The following is a 22,609-nucleotide window of genomic DNA, read 5'->3' on the forward strand; positions in this document are numbered from 1 at the left end:
TTGAATGTTATGTTTCGAAATCAAAGCCATTGTAATTGTGCACATTGCAATATTTTCCCTAGGAGAATAATACTACAGAAATGTCTTTTCTGAACGCATCCATGGTCAACTGTTGTTTTTAGCAGAGACCATGCCGGTATTTTATTTCATTGGTATACATATCTTGCAATATTATCACGTCTGTTTCTCAGCCAAGTGACATATTTTCACCCCATGATGTCCTGAATATAGAATAATTCCCTGATGCTGCTTGAATTCATTGCTCAACAAAGAATTCTTTGATCTGGATGCAATGAATGGAAATATTTGATGCAAGAAGCTAGGAGGGAAGGATGCAGAGAAAGAGACAGAAAATGAAAAAGGAAAGAGAATGCAAGAAAGGGAGAATGAGAGTGACGTATACATGAGAGAAAGAAACAAACATGTAAATAAATAAAGATGCAGGAAACTTACTGGAATGAACAGAGAATGTAAAGTGTCTGTAAGAATATTCACACCCCCCCATAAGCTTTCATGTTTTATTGTTTCAGAACAATAAATCACAGTTGATTTAATTTGGCTTTTTTACACTGACCAACAGAAAAGTCTCTTTCGTGTCATGGTGAATACAAATTTCTACAAACTGGTCTAAATTGATATAAACTATCAGTGGAGACAATGAACATATTAAAGCTCAAAAGGACACAGATAGGATTCAAAAATCATTGGTAGTGTCTTTCGGTTAAATCCACAAAGATCACAAATGTCCCTTCGGCCCAGATGATGCATTTCATAAAATATACTCAAATAAACGGCGTAAATCTGTATTTGACCACCTATCTCCACATTTTACAATACACCTAACTCTAAAAGTGTATTTTAATGCTAGTAATAATGCCATCTGAAGATCTTCCTGTAGTAAAATATTTATACATACATCACACTTATATTAAAAATGTTAGGTTATATTTCACTATTGAATCTTTCACTACTCGCCTTAAGCATCGCCATACTAGTGGAAGGTTTTCCATCTGTGGGACCACACTGTGGATGTGTGCCCTGTGTAACGTTATGCAGCTCCATAAGGTCAAACCTCATTCACTTATGGCCCAATGACTAATGTCCGAGATAGTCTGAACTTCCACTTATTGTTCAGTCCGTCCGGCATTATGTAGACTCTCTATACATATAGTTAAATACATATGAGCAGTGACAACTCATAGAGAGGGATTGCATTAAAGGTGTTACTTTTCAGTTAGGCCCGCGATGAAGATTGAAAAGGCAGAGGTTCGCTGCAGTTTCCATGAGTTGGGCTGCGCCAAAGCAACGAGCGGGATTAATTAGGTTAATTTTTCATATTAGTTAATAAATATAACACACATGAAAGTGGAGTGGCCAATGCTCTGATTGTGCCAGTTTTAGAGTAGCGTTGACTCCTGAGTATTGGGAGGGAAAGTATCTTGTAGGTTTCTCTCTTTTTGATCTATTGGTTCATTCGTTGTCTGTTAGGGCATAGCTATTCATTGAGAATGGCACCGGGGCAACATTTGTAATACGGTTGACATGTTTATCATCTCCTCGATTAACGCATCTGCAGCAGGCGCACCCAGCGGCAGCTCCCGAGACATCGTATCAAGAACTGAAACTGCAGCTTGATTATCTTCAACTCATAAGGGAAAATTGTAAAACCGCAGTTTTTTTCCCGCTAGTAATGACGGCTTCACATCTTTCCGACGCCTGACACCTGGAATTCCCACCATACTGCCAGAGTCTCCAAAAGTGAAGTTGTTGCAAAATACTGATTCAGTTCCTCAAGCATTTCCTTGTCCACCATTGTTACCACAGCAGCATCATTTTCCAGGGGTCCAATATCCACACTTGCTTTCTTTTACACTTTATATATCTGAAGAAACTTTTTGTATCCTCTTCAATATAATTTTGTATTCTATCTCTACCTTCTTAATGACGTTTTAGTAGCATTTTGTTGCTTTTCTAAAGCTCCTTAATCCTGTAGATTCTCAATAATTTTTGTTCTATTATATGCTGTCTCCTTGGCTTTTATGTTGGCTGTGATTTCTTGTCAGCCACCGTTATGTCATCTTCTTTTTCTTTGGGATGTACATGCTCTTTCCATTCTGAATTTCTAAATTGCTTCCTTATATTAAAGACTTTGCAACTCTGCGGACATCCCTGCAAGTGTTACTTTACAATCAATTTAGGCCAACTCCTTTCTCATGCCTTTCAAGTTCCCTTGAATCCTCGGTAATATGATATATCTGATATTAACTTTGCTTCTCAAATTTCAGGCAGTATGCTATCATATTATGATCACTGTTTCTAAGAGTTCTTTCACCCCAAGTTCTCTAATCAATTACAGTTCAAAGGACTACAGTCAATTCAAAATTGCTGATCTCGGTGTGGTCTCAGCTACGAGCTGCTCTAAAATGCCATCTCGTAGACACATTAGAAAATCATTCTGTTGCGATCCAGTAGCAACCCGATTTTCCATATCTACCTGTACATTGAAATCCTCCGTGACTATAGTAACACTGACAATTTGACATGCATTTTCTATCTCCCATTGCAGTTTTTAGACAACACCCTTTCTACTGCTAGGTGGTTTGTATATAACTCTCATCAGTCTATTTTTAACCTTGCAGTATCTCAGGTCTATCCACAATGATTAGACACATTCTGATGTCACCTCTTTCTAATGATTTATTTCACTTTTGGCCAATAGCGCCACATCATCCCCTCTGTCTACCTGACTGTCATCTTGATACAGTATGCACAAGACGATCACCCATGATTTCATTTCTTTTTTTTTCAACAACAGTTCCCACTAGTCCCTTCTACAGAGAGGTTTTGGGGGGCTAGGTAGACAGCTTAAAAACAGGACTTCAAAGAAGTTGTCCTGAATTGCTAACAGTGCCATGCGCCAGTGCAGGTAAGAATGGTATGATGTGGCAGCTGAATGTGTGGCCGAGGAATTGGAGCTGGTGTTAGTAGACAGGAGTTCAGATTTCTGGACAATTGGGATCTGTTCTCGGGAAGGTACGGCCCTTACAAAAGGGACAGGTTACACTTGAAGGAGAGGGGGTTCAAAATCCTTGTGGGAATGTTTGCTCAAGATGTTCAGGAGGGTTAAGGTGAGTTGGGAAGTGCTTGAGGAACTTCAAATGTTTCACAGTTTCAAAGGTACATTTAACATCAGAGAAATGTATGCAATATAAATCCTGACATGCTTTTTCTTCACAACCATCCACGAAAACAGAGGACTGCCACAGAGAACGAATGACAGTCAAATGTTAGAACCCCATAGTCCCTTTCAGCTCCACTCTCTCCAGCGCATAAGCGGCAGCAAGCAACACCCCTTTCCCCCTACCTGGAATAAAAAAGCATCGGTACCCACACAGAGAACTGAAGTGTGCATCAAAGCAACAGGAAAGTCATAGACCTGCAGTGCCCCAAAGACAACTCTCTAACCTAGTATTCCACTGAACACAGGGAGAAAGAAATGTCTCTGTATCACACCGACAGGGGATACATGAAAAAAAAACAACAACAACTCGCTGGTTTACGGTGTTAAGATTCAGTTGCGTCGCTTTTTCCGACCTCTGTGTCCAAACATCTTAGGTCTCTGGTCACACATTCAAATGTTTTTTGATTCCAACGGAAAGATGATCTCCTTTTGGGACAGCAATCTTTGGCCCGTTTGCCTCCAGAGCCATGAGATCCCAGGCCTGCAAAGCTGTGCTAAGTTCTTAGACCGCGTCCTTGGCACGTCGGGTAATGTCCAGTCTTGAAGCCTCGAGAGCGGATCTCATTCCTGCAAAGAAACAAAGACGGCGTGTAACTCCAGATCAATGTCTTCGAAGCATAAAAATGTTTCCGAAGATGTAAAAAAAGGAATCGCCGTTTAGCACCATCATGACTAAGCTCCTGTCTCTTTAAGTATTTTGCATCCTTTTCACTTTTGGAGACTCTACCAGTATGGTGGAAATTCCAGGTGTCAGGGGTCAAAAGAACGTGAAGATATCATTGCTAGAGAGAAGGTTACAGGGAAACTGAAATGTCTGAACATGTATAAGGCACTTGGACCGAGGGTGCTGAAAGAACTGGTTGAAGAATTTGCAGGGGAATCTTTTAGCAGCCACTAGATTGTGGAATGGTTCCAGGAGACTTCTAGTAATCTCAGAGACCTTCAAGAAGGGAAAGCGGCAGAAGAAAGGAAATTACAGGCATTTAGTCTGATCTCAGTGTTTGGAAAGATGCTGTCGATTGTTAAGAATGTGGTATCGAGAAATTTGAAGGCACGTGATAAAATATGCTGCAGTTAGCATGGCTTCCTCAAGGGAGAAAACTGGTATGACAAATCTGTTGGAATTCCTTGAAGAGAAAACGAGCAAGATAGATAGCGCAAATCGGTTCAGGTTGTGCAATGGGAATTTCAGAGGTCCTTCAGGAAAGTGGCACACATGAGGCTGCTTAACAATTCAACAGCCCATGGTACTTCGAGAAAGATACCAGCAAGGCTAAAGCAGTGGCTGGTTGACAGGAGGCAATAAATTGGATCTATTGGGATGGTTTCATTTTGCATCATATGTTAATGAGTTGGAGACGGAATTGATTTCTGGGTGACCAAGTTTCTTTGGTGGTACTAAGATAGGTGGAGAAGAAGGTAGTTCTGTGGAGTGAGACAGACTACAAAATGACTTAGACAGATTAGGCAAATGGACAAAGAAGAGGATGATAGAATACAATATCGGAACTGTATAATCATTCACTCTGGAGGAAGGAATAAATGAGAAGACTATTTTCTAAATTGAGAGAAAGTTCAAAAAATTGAGGCTGAAATGGAAATGGTTCCTTGTACAGGATTCGTTAAAGGTTAATATTCAGGCTAATTCTGTGGTGAGAATAGCAAATGCGATGTTAGCCTTCATTCCAAGACGAATACTATACATATGCCAATGATGTGTTAATCTATTTGTCTATATTCTTCAATATTTCACTGACAATATATTTGCCTTTTCAGTGTTGTCTCTATAAATTCCTTGGGTGGTATATTAATATATATCGACCACGATCAAGAGTTAAAAAGTTAAGCGTTACGTTCCATGTCACTATTAAACAATTCACTTCAGTGACTTTTCTGCATTATACACCTCTATAAGGTCACTTCTTATTCCCTTTTGCCCCCATGCCAAATGTTCCAGATGGCTCAAACTCCCGCATACTGTTTTCTTCTTCGAGATCCAGACATATTGTCTTAGATCTCCATACGTATCGTTAAATTCATTTTGTGGTTGTTTGGAAATGAAGAAAATTATCTAGGAAACATACATGAATTGCTGCAGGGACTCAGCAGGGCAGGCAGCACCTACGGAAAACAGTACAGTAGAAGTTTCAGGCTGAGAACCCTCATCAGGAATGGGGGAGAAAAAAGGATAAGGAGTCATCAGGTACCCCCTTCTCAATCCCTGTATTTCATTCACTAATCAACTTCCCAGCTATTAACTTCACCACTTCCCAACGACGTCGCGGTTAGGCTATCACTGTGTAGTTCTTCCACCCTCCCCACCTTCCAGCTCTGACTGCACCGTTTTGTGTGTGTTTCTTGGATTTCTTGCACCTGCAGATTTTGTCTAAGATGTTTCTGGAGAGTGTGTTGTGCTCCATTTTGTACAGGATAACCATTGGTGTATTTTGGTAATTAGATAAGACAGGCAAGCCTGTGAGATCAAATTGCCTGAATCTGCCATCCCAGACTATTCATAGAACATAGAACATAGAATAGTACAGTACATTACAGGCTTTTTGCCCCACGACTTTGTGCGGACCCTCAAACCCTGCCTGCCATATAACCCCCCACCTTAAATTCCTCCAAATACCTGTCTAGTAGTCTCTAAAACTTCACTAGTGTATCTGCCTCCACCATTGACTCAGGCAGTGCATTCCACGCACCAGCCACTCTCTGAGTGAAACACTTTCCTATGATATCCCCTTTGAACTTTCCTCCCCTTGCCTTAAAGCCATGTCCTCATGTACTGAGCAGTGGTGCACTGGGGAAGAGGCACTGGCTGTCCACTCTGTTAATTCCTCTTAATATCTTGTATACTTCTATCATGTCTCCTGTTATCCTCCTTCTCTTGAAAGAGTAAAAACTTAGCTCCCTTAATCTCTGATCATAATCCATACTCTCTAAACCAGGCAGCATGCTGGTAAATCTCCTCTGTACCCTTTCCAATGCTTCCACATCCTTCCTATAGTGAGGCCACCAGAAATGGTCACAGTACTCCAATCAGAGCCTAACCAGAGTTTTATAGAGCTGCATCATTACATCGCATCTCTTAAACTCGATTTATGAAAGCTAACACACCATCAGCTTTCTTAAATACCCTATCTACCAGTGAGGCAACTTTCAGGGATCTGTGGACATGTACCCGCAGATCCTTCTGCTCCTCCACACTGCCAAGTATCCTGCCATTTACTTTGTACTCTGCCTTGGAGTTTGTCCTTCCAAAGTGTACCACCTCACACTACTCCGGGTTGAAATCCATCTGCCACTTCTCAGCCCACTGCTGCATCCTATCAATGTCTCTCTGCAATTTTCGACAATCCTCAACACCACCAACCTTTGTATCGTCTGCAAACTTACCAACCAACCCTTCTACACCCACATCCAGGTCGTTAATAAATATCCCAAAAAGTAGAGGTCCCAGAACAGATCCTTGTGAGACACCACTAGTCACAACACTCCAATCCGAATGTACACACTCCACAACCAACCTCTGCTTTCTGCAGGCAAGGCGATTCTGAATCTACCTGGCCAAACTTCCCTGGATCCCATTCAATTATGAACAAATAGATAGAAGTCCAGAATCAATACTATATAAATATGTAAAGGACAGACTGTGTAGTCTAGTGGATCCTACCTCTCACGCTATTTTGCATTTGTGGGTGAATTGCCTCCTCTGGTATGAGATCAACAATGTCTGTGTCAAAATATGAAAGATATCTGGATGAGAATTGAAAGCATGAAGACAAAAGGAATAATATTCGGTGTATGTAATAGACCCCTTAATGCTGATCGAGCTCTTAACAAACTCGATGAGAATATTAGATAATCGAGTTTCGAAGGTGGTGTTATAGTTATGGGTGAATTTTTTCATCCAAATATTCAGTGGGGAATGCACGGGCGCATGGATTGCAGGAACGTGAATTTATTCAGTTATTAAATGATTGTTGCTCTGACCCAGCGTATAAATGCACCGACAAGAGGGGAGATTGATATCCTGTAACTATCAGGACAGAATGATCAGATGTTGACCCTATAGGAAAATGTGATCATATCATGTTTGGTCTTGAACTATTTTTGACGAATATATCAGTAAAAACTAAAGATATTACATTGATTTCAGAAAGGCAAATTTTGCACTGATATGCTAAAAATTTCAGAAGGTAAACTGGAAGGAACAGTTTGACATTGCGTCAGTTGAGGAAAAATGGGGTCGATTTAAAGAGGCAATACATGAACTGCAGGAAATTTTTATTCCGAAGATCGGGAGAAGCAGAAAAAAACAATAGATCAACTACATGGAAGAATAAAGATGTAGTTAAAACAATTGAAGAAAAGGGAGCTACATAAAAAATACAGATAAAATAGTAACGACGTTAACCAGAGGGTATATGAAGCTATGACAGCTATTGTCAAGATGCAAATCCAAACTGCCGAAGGATAGGCTGAGAATGATATTACTCATTATGTTCCGATTGAGCCCAGGATACTTTTCAATACTTTAATAGTAAATTTTTTAATAGTCAAGGAGGAAATTAAGTGAATGGCATTAATAACAGGGTATTAAATTATGCAAAAAGTACATAATGGATATTCTTACTTTATATTTTTGATAATGTATTCAGCTGCAAAATGATAACAGTTTGCCAGTAAGTGTAGGCAAAAATAAGATTCTGTAAAGTAACTTAGAGATCTTAGAAAGTGAGGGCCTGCTGAAGCTTAAAAGCCTGAAATGTAATAAATCTCCAGAGACAGACAACAGATATCTAAGGGTGTTTAAAGATGTCTGTGATTATATATATAAACCTATAACATGTTGTTTTTTCAAAAAGTCGGAGGAGAATGTTGAATCCGGTAAGGACTGGAAGTGGGCTAACTTTATCTCAGTGTATAAGAAGGGTGACCTCACTGACCCTGGTAACTACAGACCAGTAAGCTAAACGTGTATTGTATGATAGTATACTTTCCGAGGGCGGTATACCTGCAGGGAATACGAACTCCCATCCCATCAAATCTGTGAGATTGGGATGTCACTCCAACCCAAACCAGGTTAAGTGTGAATGCTGTGTAATTAGCAATCCAGTTTCAACTCGGTGCCGGGAAATAACAGACAAAACACTGCATAAGATTACAGGAATTATATTTATGAATGCTACCTTAACTAAAGAAAAAGCAAAAAGAAAACAAGAAAGGGCCAATTATAAATTAACAGTTAATTGCGCACAGGTTGGTGCTCTACTCTTCTGAATGTTATATTCACTGTTCCTCAGCAGATTTCTACAGCTTGTTCCATTGAATCATGGTCCCCACTGGTTTGAGCCCTACCACCGGTTCTCTCCAACGCCTTCCCTCATCATCTCCCGCCTAACAAAGACTACAGTTCACACCCGTATCAGGCACACAGATAAAAAAATACTGCTCCCCTGATTGGATGGTTCGCATACCAAAGCATCCGTTAGCTAGAATCATACCCCCAACAGTGCTTCTACACAAATATCATTCTGCTAGCCGTGAAAACTTTACACTGTCTCCCATCAAAAATAGTCATGCCCCCATGGCTTTGAGAGAAATTATCATCCCTTCCTGAATAATGCAAGTTCTTACAGAAATGTTGTGACACCAGGACCTCAGATCGAGGTGTAAATGGCAGTGATGTATCTCACCAAGGGGACAGGTGCTACACTCTGTTTCCACTGGAGTGACGTAGCCGAGCCTATCTGGAAGTTTCTTGACTCTTTGAGACATTCTTACTCAATTATTTAAATATTCAATTTCAGACACTACCTGGGCTCTTTCTTGTCTGAATGGGGAGGACCCTCCCTGGCATTATTCCCACCTCTCGATAACTCAGTTTACCTTTACACTTGGCCGGGCTCGGCAACATGCCCAGTTACCTAAGAGTCCATCCACCCGTCATTGTCTAACTGCAAACCTCTCCACCCGTTGCTAGTTCTGCCCCTTCCACCCGCCTCAGCATATACCACACCCCCATTTGCCCATCCTCTGAGTCTGTATGAAATTCACTGCTTAGCTTGCGTCCAGCCCTTTCCACTGATAGTCAGTTCTTTCATGTCGTCACAGACTCCTCTTATGAGGTGTAGGGTCCAGGTCAGGCATTGGGTCAAAAAGCTCCTCTTGCCCCAGATTTAGAAAGTGGTTCGAATGGAGTTTCTTGTCAGGTCCATTCCCACACTCTGGTGTCAGTTGGAAAACGGGTATGTTTCACATCTGACTCTCGACAACATAGGGTGTAGCAGACCAGCGGTCATCCAACATATGCTTCCCAGGTAGCCCCAAATTCTTTAAGACGACATGGTCTCCTGGCATCAGTTGGGAGAATCCAACCTTTTGATCATACCTCCTCTTATTTCATTGATTCTGCTAGGTAGCTGAAAACTCATCTAGTTTGTAAGCCTGTGCAACTTCCTTCTTAGATTTGATACATATTTCATGTTAGTGTTCTGTGTAAAATCTTCGCTGCCTGTCCAAAATAGAGAGCAACGGGCAAACTCGCTTCACAACCAAACATCAGATAATACGAGGAATGCCCGATAGCTTCTTTCTGTTTGCAGTTGTAGCATTGGACCAGATGCCCAAAATGTCGATTTTATTTTTTCTTGTTTACCTATCTCAAGGTTCCAATCATGTCTAGAGATGTCTGGGTGAACCGCTTGGGCTGGGGATCAACTTAAGGGAGATAAGACGCAGTCCTCACCGTCTTGAATCGAAGCATGCTGAGCAACCTGTGTCATAAATCCCGTCATAAGCTCCATTGGGCTTGTCGTCGCACTCAAAAACATATTCTAGTGTTTACATGTGCCTCGCGGAAGAAGCCAAAGGGTCTCGTGTCTTCAAAGATCTCTCTACGTCAGCAGCCGGATCTCTGAGACTCCCTACCAGTCGCTGTTTGTTTTCCATGTTATCAGTGCACTGCCAGTCATCCAGCATCTGAGAGGTCGATTCTGCCAATGGCTCATAATCCTCTTCCACTTCGGGGGTGTTAACCCCGAGAGCATTCTGAGCCTATGATAACTAGGACTCTCCAAATTGGCACTTGGCCATTTATTGTCCAGGGATGTAAGGAGTGATACCAACTCAGAATTCTCACCCCTCCCGGTGTGCTCATTGAACACCCAAATCAGACGACTCCTTTACATCGCTCCACAGACAATGCCACAACACTGATTCTCCTGTCTCTCGGTCTCTCGGTATTCCCTGGTCTCTGGGACTTTTGGGGTTCTGAGGTCACTCAGTCTCTCTGGATCCTCAAGTCTCCCTGCCTCTCGACTTCCTCACGTTTCTCTCTCAAGTATCCCAGGTCTCTCGGGTCATCCCTGGATCTCAGGTTTTCAGGACTTCCTGGTCCATCAAGTGCCTGCTATCGGGAGCGGATTCCAGTCGTGATTTCTGCAAGCCTGTGCAGGGCATCAGAGCACTGGGCTCTGAGATTTTTAGAGCACCTGAATTGGTTTATTGGTACTTAACAACATTTATTAATGGTTTAAGAGTTCATTGTGTTTTTCCCGAGCGATTCGCTCTTTGTAATGCAGTTTCCTGGTGCTTTCTGTTTAAGCTTGTTACGTTTAATTTGATAGGCTCAGGGATTTTATTATTTTTATTGTTGAAGCAGATGCCCATTTAGCTCCAATCGGCGGGTCCTCATTTTCAGAATGATCCATCTCACGGTGTTACTTGTTCGAGCTATCTATGTTAAAACGCTTGTCTCTGTCTCCATGTGGAGGCCTTTTGCTCTGATATTGACAGTGCACACCGTAACAATCATCTACCAGCGTCTCTGAAGAACTTCTTGGACAAGTCCCTCTTTGGGGACTTCTAGCGGACATAGGTTTGTGGTGCCCCTGGGGCTGCGCTTAGAGAGAAGGGTCCTGTCACAACCACGGATTCGGCAGCGCAGTAGATTTGGCAATGGCATGTGTCCGCTACTTATTATTTCGTTGTAATAGTATTTAATTCCATTCATTCCATTGTAGTGTTTGTCGAAACTTTGGCACAGCAACGTTTCGCTGCTTGCTTGCATTCCGCCTTGCCTGAGAAATTGGATACTGGCGTCAAATGACTTTGAAGTCTAGCGGTATTCGTTTTATTCTTAGTTCTTCTTCACAGTCGCAGTGTCGGCTTCGTTTTCCATTTGAGAGTTTTAGTTAACAGATGCATTTGGCACAGCAATTATAGTATTCTTTTTCCTTTAACGCTGTTCGTATTAAAGTCTGTGAACTATCGACCTACTTCAGTGTCAGTCACTCCGCACTTGGGCCATATCTGAACCTGGTGACAGAAAGAAAACAAATCAGTTTTAACGTCTCCACCCTCACCTACAAGTATCTCGAATTCCGATACGGCACCCTTATACACTCACCTCCACCAGGAAAGTATGTACAGCCCACATACCCCACCCCCAGCTCTTACGGGGCTACAATCGTATCAGGCAGATCAGCGCTAGTGTGATCTAAAACAAAGTCTTTGCCCCCCCATTTTATCAAACGCCTGCTCCATGGTGGTAACTGTTCCCAATACTTTAACGATACCCCGAGTCCAAACAAGCAATTCACTGGGGCTACGAATGTTCACCCCGTTTAATACGCACGCATTCATTACTGGTTAAACCGTACTTTTGCATGACTGCCGAACTTCAGCAGCTTCCATAAACACGTATCTTAATCACTTCATTGAACAATAGTTTAACCCAGGTTTAAATACACAACCCACTGCATCAATACTCAGGACAATCACACAACATCCAAAGAAACCAATCCCGGACGATCTCCGCAACGAGATCCTGCCTTCCTTGCGGTGGCTATGTCTAGGGAGTACATATCCCAGTCCCGCCAAATTCATGAGCTTGAGCCGTCTCTACCACCTAACCCCCAGTTTCTATGAATGCTGCGTAATTTGCTACCCTGTTGCAACTCAGGAAATAATAGCCATTACACTGCACATGATTAAAGGAATTATATAATATGAACGTTAACTTAACTAAATGGTTAGTAAAGGAAATAAAGTAACAGAAACACATAAAGGGCTCATTCTAATTAAACAGACAAATGTGCCCAAGTTGGAGCTCAACTCTGCCAAAAACCATATTCACTGATCCTCAGCAGACTTACGCAGATTGCACCATCGACTCACACTCCCCACCAGTCCAATCCTACCACTGGTTCCCTCGTGAGTGTTCTCCCTCTGTCTCCCGACGAACGAATACCCAGTTCACACCGGTGTTAGGCACACTGATAAAATCCCCGCTCCCCTGATTGGATGGCGCGCATTCCCAAGAACTTGTTCTCTCTAACCGTAATCCAAGCACCTCTTTGCAGAAAGACCACTGCGTTAGTGGTGAAACGTTCAGGAGGCGCTATCCGTAGGTAATATCGTGGAAACATTAGCGAAGAATGGGATGGAAAATTAGTTGATCAGAACAGACATATTTAGAAAGCCAGCATCGGATCAGGGAAGGGAAATTACGTTTTAGTAAAATGCTGGATTTCTCTGAAGAGGCCACTAAAATCTATAATAACAATAAAGCGGTATATATCATTCATTTGTACTTTCAGAAATCCTTCGATAAGGTAACCCAAAGGAGTTGATGATGAAATTTCAGAATGTTTGGATTGATAGTAAAGTGTGCAAATGGGTGCAGAATTGGCGCAAGACAGATTACAACAAGTACTCTGAGGGGGTCGTTTTCACACCTAGAAGACGCCTAAAGTGCGGTTTCATAGGGTTCTGTTTTGGTGCCGCTGCCGTTTTTAATTTTCTTTCATGATATAGATAAGGACATAACAATTAAACTAGTAAAGTCTGCTTAAGACACAAGCGTAGGGAGATGGGTTGATAACATGCAGGCAGCAGTATCAATTCAGGTAGACTCAAACAAAATCGAGATGTGGGCAGATAAATGGCAGATAAATTTTATATAGTAAATGTTAGACATTACAAAAAGAAAGCAGGAATATTAGATTTAAATATACAAAGGGGTGTGTGGCTGAAGTTAGAAAGTGCAAAGTATTGGAAGGATTTCGACGTTCTCGTATATTCATTACTATCAACATCCAGACAACGCACAGAAGTGATTCGGAAGGGTAATAAAATTTTGCGCTACGCAATGAATTCAGTGGAGTTCCAATCCAGAGATATCATTCTTAAGCGGTATAATACGCTTGTGAGGCGACGCCTTGAGTACTGTGCACAATTTTGGAGTCCGTATTTTGTGAGGGATCTGAAAACACTGCACTGTTCAAAGAGGGCGATGAAACTCATTCCAGCTCTGCATGGTTTGAGCAGTGAAATAATTAAATCGTTTTAGTCTAAGCGTACGTAGAATAAGTGGAGACATGATGGATGTATTCAAATTCATTCAGGATATAAGTAAAGTGGATGCCAGCTGTTACTTAAAAATTAACCCATCAACGGGAAACAGGGCTACAGGTGGAGATTAGTTAAGGAGACATTTCAAAGTAACATCAGAGAGCATTTCTTTACACAGCGGTTAATAGACACATAGAAAAATCTACCTAGTTGTGTAGTTGAGAGTAGTACCTTCGGGACTTTGAATCGAAATGCCATAGATATTTCAACACTGTGTGAATCCAAATTTGGCAAGCTTTGCTGAGCAGAATAGCTTGCTCTTGTGAAATACTTTCTAATGTACTTCAAGCGTACTTGTGCTTCCAAGATAGCAAGATAGATTAAAAAAAATAGACCCATGCATACGGTTGATCTTGTCTTAACGAGTAGATTAAATTGATCGGTTTTTTTTTGCTAAGCAAGCCCAAAATTCATTATGTGTCTTGGTGGCTTCGAAGTTTTGATTCCTGGCAGTGGAACCAGTGTATCTGCGTATCTCTTGTGTGAATGTATAGCGATATGTATATGCCGTATATGTCTGTGCACTGTGGAATCTATATACTGTGTTTGAGTCTGTGTATATACCGTAGTGTATATATTGTGTATGTATGTGTACTGCATATACTGTACTTTATATACTGCTAATGAGTGTGTATGTATATTGATGTGTATATACTGCATGCATTCTGTGTGTAGGTCGTTCCAGTATTTCGTGACCTGCAACGAGAACAAGAATTGCAGTAGGAAGAGCAGGGAACTGTCAATGACTTGGGAAATGTTGGTCTCATGCCAGGGAAGCTTCTCAGTGATAATAACAAACTTGCACTGTTTGGCTATACGGCCGAAAAAGCTTGAAGGTTATGCCTGTCTGCCAAGGGATAAAATGCAATTATTGTGCCTTCTATATTGGCCTCCTGCTCTCTTTTATTGTCTCTAGATATCAATGGTAAACCGATACAGAATGTGGATTGCTGCTTGCAAAACATTTTTGTTTCAAATACTATTGAACAGGGAGAAACATGAACACAATAGCTGCTAATAAAGAGATAATTTGATCCCTCAGTATTATACGTAAGATGGAAAAAAATCAATAGCATAAAAAGGATCTGCGAACCAAGGGTAATGGAATATGTATTGTACGTGATGGAAAAATAATAAAAAAGGGATAAGATTAGAACTCAAATCAGGTTACGCTTTACAGAAAATGTCCAGTAACAAAAAGCTCTTGTCCCACTAATAAAATAGAGAAATTAGTCAGTGGATGACGAAACAACGAACGGATCAATATAGAGAAAACAAGCAGGTTTTCCACTTTGTTGGGAAAGCAGATTGATTGAAACAGAGTGAGGAAGCTAAAAGTTGACGAGCCTCAATTTACAATGGCATTTAGTTCAGAGTAAGGTCATTTATTAACAGTCAGACATTGCATTAATATGTCTTTTTGACACATTGACAGAAGATGGTCCTTATAAAATTACAGAAGAACTGGCACAATATACCGATCTGCACCTGTACAGAGTTACGCAAATCCACCATGAAAAATTGGAATCGGCAATTGAAGGCGTCGTACAGGACATTAATGAGTCACTCATCAGTGCCGGGAGGAAATCAAAAATATATTCTGAGGTATGGATTATATCTTTTGGTGAGTTATATCTAAGCAGATGTATCATGCTTTGTGAAGTTGTCATACATTTTGCCCATACAACGATAAGGCTACTAAACCTTTTTGTATTGCTAGTATAACATAAAAATTATGGTCCTTGGTTTGAAGTTGAAATTTGAAGCGGGCATTTTTGGTGCCCTGCTCTTTAGACTCTACCTGCTAGAAGTTGGACTACCAGATGATCAGAACGAAAAGCACTCTTGATGTTCGTGTAGCCGTGGTCAGGTGTTGGAGCCACTGGTGCTGCATGTATTGCCCTGATGGTTTATTCAAGCAAGCCCGCTTGTATTCCACGGCCAGGATAAGAAATGGATCATAGCGGGCTATTTCTACTCTTGGCAATCTGCCTGTCACGTTCTTTACACTGCTGTCAGGATTATGTCGAATAACCTACACTGCCAGCAGAGTGGTTGACATGAATTAGCTGACGCTTCTGTTTGAGAAAACGGAAGTACCTCAAGACCATTACATCTAGGCACCGCAATGAGATTAAGGTGAAGTATACACCTCTTCTACTTGACTTCCACGAAATTGTAGGGCAACGTTATTTTCCCTGGGAATTAAGACCCTCTCTGGCGGGAGCTACGGGTCCAGATTGTCGGGGGTGAGCCATATTTCTATGAAAGCGAGAGCTCGGCAATCCTTGTAATGGAGATCATGATAGGGTATAGATTATTTATGGCGTGAACAGCGAAGAATTCAGTGAAATGCGATGATTGTGTTAACACCCACTACACCCGAGGATATGCTGGAGCAGCCGGTAAGTGTCAGCACATATTCCTACGCAAACCTTATACGAAGCTGAGAAAATTGGCTGATGCTGGAAATCATTCAAAACCCAGACTGAGAGGAACACATCAAGAGGCAGCAAGTGGGATCTGATAGGGAGAACAGTAGAACCTGGAAGAAATGGAAAACAGAGGAGCACCAGACGGAGGTGGTGGATAGGTAAGAAGTTATGACGAGAGAAGAAACTGGAATGGGTCATGGTGAAGGAGAGAATGGGAGTAATTACCAGAGAAACCGATGTTCGTGTCGTCAGATTGGAGGCTGCCCAGATTGAATATAATTCTAAGTGCGGCTTTAGTCTGAGTGTGGCCTTATCGTTGCATTACAGAAAGTCATGGACTGCTATGTTTGAATGGGAGTGGGAAATAGAAATGAAATAGAATTGAGACGGACGGAGTTGCTCGACGAAGTGGTATCCCAGAACACATCGATATACAAGGGGTACATCGGCTACAAGGGGAACAGTAGTTACAGCAGATGATACAAATGATCGGCCGCCTCACCTGAAATAACTGTTTTAGCACTGAATCGTAGTGAGTGGGAGGTGGAGGCGCAAGTGTGCCACTTGTCATGCGTGCAAAGATAAGGGCCAGGAGGGAGTTTAGTGGGGAAGAACGAGTGGACAGGGGTGTTGCATGGGAATGTGTGTGTGTGTGTGTGTGTGTGTGTGTGTGTGTGTGTGTGTGTGTGTGTGTGTGTGTGTGTGTGTGTGTGTGTGTGTGTGTATGTGTGTGCGTGTGTGTGTGTGTGTGTGTGTGTGTGTGTGTGTGTGTGGAGGGGAGTGATGTGCCGTGGTGACGGTCAGATGTGCTTGGTTGCAGTATCCAGTTGGAGATGTTGAAACTTATGGAACTTTACGTTACGGAGAATTAATTGCCATCATTGCATTGTCGCAATGCCTGGCAGGACATCACAGAGCAGAACTAAGCAAAACACAATACACAACAATGGAACAGCAGTAAATCAACTACCCCCCCTGCACCCCTCCCCCCCCCCACCCCCATTTCCAGCCACATACACCATCTACTAAACCTCGGGCAGTCCATATTCCTCTGCTCCCAGAGCACTTGAATTCAGAGTTAGATTTGCATGTGGAAATGCTGTCTGTGGGCCTTCGACTTCAAAAATGGACTTGCATAGATTCGTCGGCACAGGCTACCAGCCAACGAACCTTGACTTTGATGTCAATGAAGGTTGTTGCCTCCATCGGTATTTGAATATGTGACAGTGGATTGCACATGTCCATATTGCCGTTATTTTGAAGGACGCAGATCCAGGTCCTATATTGTTTTGTACCAGGCTCCCCTTAATATCCGATTTATATACGCACTAATATTACCACAGATAAAACTAATGAAATAACGCTTCAAAACACATCATCTTTGCCTTTTCAGGAAATAAGAAAGCTGACCAGAAGTAACCAAGGGCTTGATGCTTCGCGACTACTTTTGAAATCAGTACTTCACGGAGACTTTCAGGATTGTAGATTGTTTTGGAATATACTTAGCAGAACTCAAGCAAACCCGCAATATCTGCTTGCTTTGTTGAAGCAGGATGTTGAGGAAGGTAAGTTTCTGAGGCAAAAATACACATGCAGCTACATAAATCTGCCGCATGTAAGATCATTAAAGAAAAAATAGTTTAGCACCCAAAACCAAGGGCACAATCCAACATATTAGCTCGATCGGGTTTTTAAAATATCAACATTCAGAAGTAAAAGAAAATATAATTTAAGGGAATGCATGCATCGAATATAATGAGCTAGTTATCACGCCATTCATCAGTTCATAAGACGGCACATTTCAAAACAGGATTGAATACTACAGAAGTATTGCATCACAACTGCATAGGAAATGGAGATATAATTGAAATGTCAGCATGTTCGTTCGATGATCCAGAAAAAAAAACAAATATTGCGATGAGCTTTTCTGCACAAATTCACTAATTGCAGTATCGGAGTGCACACAGGATTGCGGCCAGGCGACCTCTCACTGGAAATTCCGGCAGATACATCTAGCGATTACAAAATCAACTTATTGATACATAACGTTGCTTCATTGCAATTTTCATGCTAATAATTAATGATTTTTAAAAAAATTCATTATATGATATATGCGTTACGAACAAGTATTTAATCCAATTTTAATGGATGGTGATATTACTGCATATCCATAGTAAAGGACAGTTATTATTATTTATTATCAGTCTGTAATCAGCCTTTATTTAGTGTGCAATTGAGTATGTCTACGCTGGAACAAAAAAGCAGAAGCGTTCAATTGTTAATTTTTTATTCATTATTTCAGAAGCGATACTTCAACATAGATACAATCTCCGAGTTCAGAGTAGGAATATGAAAATGCCAAAGTCACGTTTAATTTCTGACATCTATACTGACCCACTGATTACCACGACACAGCCTGAGCATGACGATGTAACAGCAAAAAATAATAGTCAAATTCCAGTAGTTGCGATCCATGAATTATTGAAAAGACGCAGCAGCGATACTGATAAGACCAACATCAGCATCGTCTGTGGGGCTGCAGGGACTGGGAAAACCACCCTAATACAGAAGATAATCCATGACTGGGCCAAGGAAATGATATATAAAGAGTTCAGATTCGTCCTTCATTTTAAAGTTCAGAATTTAAATGCAATAAAAGGTAGAACAACATTAAGTAGATTGATAGTTGACACATATCCTTACTTGGAAAATTATCTGGATGATTTGTGGAAAGAACCCAAAAGGTTATTATTTATATTTGATGATTTGAATTACTTGGATCCATCCATCAGTTTCTCTGATGATGAAAGAAACAGCGATCCACGACACCGATGTACCGGACCAGAGTCCAGTTGTTTCGTACAGGACATCTTGCGCTGTCTCCTACAGGGAGAGTTTCTGAAAGGTTGTTCAGTGCTGATCACAGCCCGGCTTTGGAAGCAGGAGATGCTGCATCATGTAACAGCAGATTCAACTTTCCAAGTCATGGGTTTCACTTCTGAGAAAGTAAAAGAATATTTTTCCCGTTATCTTTGCCATGAGCAGTACATTAATGAAGTTGTTCAATTGATTGAAAAGAATGACATATTGCACAATATGTCCAGTAACCCTTTATTTTGCTATGTCCTCGCCTCTCAACCACAGAGAGAGGAACAGACAACAAGTTCTGTCATAACCCATACCCAGGTGCTCTTTGACTACTTCGTACTCCTTCTCAGAGCATGCGGATACGACGACAAGACAACTCGGGTGTGTTTACTTGAAGTCGGCGAATTAGCCTACAAAGGAATTACACGTAACACACTTTCGTTTGAAGCCGGCTCATTGAGTGAACTGAATTTCTGTCATCCAAACTTTGCCTCTGCGTTTATGATCCAGGACCCAGACAAAGCGAATCGTGGTCTTCTTTATGAATTCGGGCACTCTGTTGTACGAGACTTCATTGCTGCACTTGCGAAAATCCTAAATACTCAGACAGCTCAACTGAAAGGGTTACTCGATGCCCAATTTACGGACACTGCCGGCAGATTCAGGACATTTTCACTTTTTCTTGTAGGCCTGTGTTCGCAGAAATCAATTGATCACCTAAAGTTGCAACTGGGTTCAGTTCCTTCTGAAGTTTCTTCGTGTATCTCTGAATGGTTCAGAGAAAGTGTCAAAAGACGCCTAACAAACACAGAGCAACGCAAGGTTTTACACATACTGTACTCCTTGCTTGAATTTGGAGACAATCAAGTATTGGAAGAAGTGCTTGCTCCCACTATAACAATTAAATTAAATCAACTCCTTCTCACATCTCCTGACTTCACAGTTTTATCCAGAACTTTAATCTATTCCGAGGTGATTGAGGAGTTGGATCTCAGTTCATGCCTTGCACAGCCAGACGAAATTCAGAAACTGGAGCCTCTGCTGCACAGATGTGTAATTCTCAGGTAATTTAGCAAGCACAGTGGATATATCCATATCTATCTATCTATTTATCTATCTAACTATATTTATGGTGTGATTTGATAAAACTCAGAGTTTTAGATTAACGTTGAAAGTATTTTACACTTAAAATTCGGACATGTGCATGATTGAAGAAAACACCCTTTTAATATTTTCTTTCAATGACATTTGCATCTGCATGACGATTAGCGCAGCTCCATGTTAGGCGACAAGTACTTTATCATGAAACTGATTGCTGTGCACAGCAACACATCAGCAAGGAATGGTATCCATTTAATTACTTTATGATGTTCTTTATTTCACGCTACTTGAAGTTTAGCGGAGTGGTTGTGTCCTGTAGCTGAGTTCGTTCGTGCTTGAAATGGGAAGTTCGTATTATCCTGAATTATGAATCTGGCAAATAAATGGCTTTTTGAAGCCAATGCCAGAATTTGTTGGCATTTGTTTGTACGTTATTCAACCTCATGAGCTTCAATCCGTTGCTAACATTGGTTTCTAACTGCGTGTCCCCAGAGTTCTGTGACATAAATTGCCAGGGTAAGATTCTATCCTGGCTGCGTACATCATGATCATTAGAATTAATTTCAAGTTCAGCAATTAAGCTCAAAGGAACATAGACGTAATGGCAATAGTTGTTAAATTGATTTCTAATTACCTTCACTGCGTCACGTGGGAAATAAGCGTATCGATTTATTACACTATTGTTTTGGGTTTTCCGAATTGGGATCAATTAATTACTTGTGTTTATACTGGATATTTAGATTGAATCAGAATAACCTACACGACTCTGGAGTGAAGCAGATCTTCAAAACATTGGGAAAAAATGACTGCAAAATACAGACTTTGGAGTGAGTAATGGTTTAAAATGCCGACAGCCACCATTGCTTTAGATTGCTGATCGGTGTGTCAATTGTTGTCAAACACTTTATGTATCAGCTGACTAGAGATTGCTGAAGTTATAATGACAACAACAATCGAGCATCTTCAAAAGAACAGTAGGCTGGGCAGCTTCATTTTCAGGAAAGCATCTGGTAGCGACCATGCATTCAGAATGACAGTGTTGATTGAAGATTTTCGCGCCCTGATGGAGAGAGTTAGATTAGTGGCAAGCCTGAAATATCACAGGTGGAAATCGGTATGGTTATTGATAAGGTGGATACATCGAATTGCAAAGGGATCAGACTTGACGAACAGATGAAAAAAGGATGCCGAGTGCAAGTTGACAAGGAATGAAGGAAACGGGGGAGATGACACCAGCTGGGCTGAAGTGAGGTTGAAGACGGAAGTAGAATTCATAGTTGATGTGGAGACTAAGAGACTGACAACTGCAGGAACGGATGTCGAAAACGTCCAGGCAGGATGATGGGCAGATGCAACCATAGATAATGGGACAAGCGAGTTGATATCTTCCCTCTCATCTCATTGTCCAAGTCTAGTGTTTCAGTCTGAAATATCACCTTTGTTTTCCCGAGCTAAATGCTGCCTGGTTCGTAGACATCCTCAGAAGTTAGCTGGTTGCTCCATTATGTATGTGTATTTAGATAAAATATATGAGGCTAATAAACAATAGATTTGAATGAGAGCGTAAATATGAAGATATTCATACGTCATCTGCGTCCGTATGAGGGTTTGTGTGTATGAGTGTGTGTGTGTGTGAGCGTTTGTGTGTGTGAGAGAGAGTTTGTGTGTGTGTCTTTGTGTGTGTGTGTGTTTGCTCAGATATTAATCCTCACTTGCTTTCAATACAGGCTGAAATCCAACCATCTTACAGATGATTGTCTAGGTGTACTTTTCTCTGCTCTGCGTAAAAATCATTCCCTAACGCTGCTGAACCTGAGCAATTCCAGTCAGGATGGGCAACATGACAATCAATTTACTCATGAAAGACTGAAACATCATGTGGATAATTACGATAATCAGCAGAAAGAAATCAGGTGCGTTTATCTTATCTTAGAGATTCCGGATCTCTAGGCCCACAGCAGATATCCAAACACCCCCGACGACGCACGGGTCTCCTGTTGTGACACCGACCCTCGATCCTCCCGTCTCCAGGGCCCTGAAATCTTCGGCTTCCAAATGCGAGCCGATCTCTCAGGCCGAGCCCTTGATGTGCCGAACAACAACGGCCGGTCTTGAAATCCCAAGAACTGGTCCTATTCCCGCAAAGAACCAAAGTCAGTGCTTAACGCTAAGTCAGGGTCTTCCAAAGATCCCTGAAGGGAACAAATATAGGTATTAAAGATCAAAATAGAGCTGTTTCCGAATAATGCAAGCAAAGGAGTCGTTGTTTAGCACAAGCATAACTTCGCTCCGCCTCCATCATTTAAAATAAGATATTAATTATTTAAAAATATGACACAAATGAAATTATTCTAGGGATTAGATATAAAAATGTAATTGTTATAGAAAAATATATTCAGTAATTATATCCAAGCAACATCCAGTCGCTACTCTCTTTGAATTCTAATTATCTTTTTTTTAAACAGATGGCTGCGCTGTGAACATACTGGACAGGGCAACACATCAAACCATTTAATCCTAATAACTGAATGAACGTCAAAAA

At 41.3% G+C, this 22,609-nt stretch overlaps 1 long non-coding RNA gene across 1 annotated transcript; it reads left to right on the forward strand.

The window, feature by feature from the left end:
- The first annotated feature begins 19,265 nt into the window (after positions 1-19,265).
- On the forward strand, positions 19,266-21,977 carry LOC140721456 (uncharacterized). The gene is made up of 3 exons (XR_012097382.1): positions 19,266-20,030; positions 20,808-20,894; positions 21,795-21,977. It is a non-coding gene; the product is annotated as an uncharacterized lncRNA (long non-coding RNA).
- The last annotated feature ends 632 nt before the right edge of the window (positions 21,978-22,609 follow it).

The sequence above is a fragment of the Hemitrygon akajei genome, unplaced genomic scaffold (assembly GCF_048418815.1).
Source record: "Hemitrygon akajei unplaced genomic scaffold, sHemAka1.3 Scf000055, whole genome shotgun sequence".
Lineage (NCBI taxonomy): Eukaryota > Metazoa > Chordata > Chondrichthyes > Myliobatiformes > Dasyatidae > Hemitrygon > Hemitrygon akajei.